Source organism: Poecilia reticulata, linkage group LG12 (assembly GCF_000633615.1).
Source record: "Poecilia reticulata strain Guanapo linkage group LG12, Guppy_female_1.0+MT, whole genome shotgun sequence".
NCBI classification, from domain to species: Eukaryota; Metazoa; Chordata; class Actinopteri; order Cyprinodontiformes; family Poeciliidae; genus Poecilia; species Poecilia reticulata.
In genome coordinates this window covers 21,630,625-21,632,499 of record NC_024342.1, presented here as the reverse complement: position 1 = coordinate 21,632,499, position 1,875 = coordinate 21,630,625, and positions in this window count along the sequence as shown.

Here is a 1,875-nt window from a genome sequence, read left to right as displayed (position 1 = left end):
TCCTCCTCCTCCTCCTCCTCCTCGTTCCCATCTCGCTGCGTATCTAATGGAGCCGTGGATCTGTTGAGGGCCTTCTGAATAATTTAGGAGCTCTGGAGCACTTTATAACCCCGGCCTGCGAGGCAAGCCAGGACAGCCAACCATGAGTGCATTAGTATAATAGTCGGAGAGGAAACTGGCCCTTATTGACTAATATAATCAATAACTGCCTCTGTGAGCTGTTGAGTCCCCAAAGGACGYCGTCTGTCTCAAATGATTGAGCGCGCTGACAGAAAATAGTAACCTAATCATGCTGCAAGCTAAGTTTACCAAATCCAAAGGGATACAACAAGCTGAAATAGTATTGGAGCAAAAAAGTTATTAATATTTTCCCATTGTGTTTAGAGTTTGGCCTCAAACAATTGGATATAACCTCTGGAAGTGGTCTCTGGACTTTCTGATTAATCAATTAATTTTCAGAATATTCAGTTACTAAAATAATGGTTAGTTGCTGYCATCGTGCATAATTGTATTGCTGGATGGTTTCTTATAGTTTTAGCTTCACTTGGTTCMGATTTGCTGCCTGAAATGCAATTTTAAGTGAAAAATCTTAGAGTAAACTGTAGTGCAAAGTTTAATTTCTGGATGCTTTCTGTCATCATGGTTTAGTTTTAATTTGGTTCAGATTTACTGAAGAATTGCTACGGTTTTGCATTTTAGGCACTAAAATGTTAATTTTCTTATTTAAATAAGGAATTTTATTCATTGTTTATTTGCACATTTTGATATATTTCTAATATTGTATTCAAAATCTTTTGCCTTTTTGTACAGTATTAAAAATCAATTAAAATATGATAAGTAATTCAGTTCATTTTCTAAATAAGCAAATAAACATTTTATTACTTTTATTGGCTAMAATGCAATCAATAACTAAAACACGATGATAGAAAGAATCCAGAAAATGAAATCTTGTGCTAGAGCTGGAATGAATGATCATTTTAGTAACGATTARTCAGTTCTTCTAAGATGAATTGATTAATCAAATTTAAAAAATAGTCACATTCTATAGATTTTTCATTTAAATTAAAAATCTCTTTTTTTTTAAATCTGCTGAATCAGGATAATCAATCACCAAAACACTCCAGAGTTGCAGCCYTACTGCAGAGTTTCATTGCTGGATGCTCTCTGTCAGTCCCAGTCTAGTTTCGGGGACAACAAAGTGACCCCAGAGGTTGATTTACATTGTGTCAGCAGCGCGTCCCGTCCCGTCCCCTCCTCCCACCTCTCTGTTGGGATTTATCCGACGGCTGCCAGGCGGGCTGACTCACCGCGCCGGTCAGATTACAACACCCTGCAAATATCAGACGAGTTCGCTACAGATCAGCCTGCTGAGTGTTTACATYACCTYAGATTACAGGGCGCCTCATCTCATGCCACGACAGGTAAACTCACCTCTTTGCTCAGGATGGTGCTTCATTCTCTCTGGAAAAAACAAAAACTGCAGTGTCTGAGAAAAAGTACGTCATAAGTGTCGTTATCAGTAAAATAAATAATGCATTTCAGAAAAATAGACCCTAATCAYAGGAAAACGAAGGTGCCAGACTCCATCTTGTTTTCATTATTGCTATATCAAAACGCAAACACAGCCATGTTTCCCTCCAAGTAAAACCGTGATATAACCTCCGATAATCAGCTTTTCATGGCAACATTAGCTTAACGGTGACGTTAAGGTAAATTCAGCAGTAAACTATGGCAGCCCAATCAGCTTAAWGGCGTATAAAGTTCAACTTCATGGGTGGTAATGAGGTTAAACACAGCAGCCAGAAAATGACATTTCATAAGTTTGAGTCTCGATAGAGACGTTTGAGAGAACTGGAGCTCCTTATAGGAAACAAW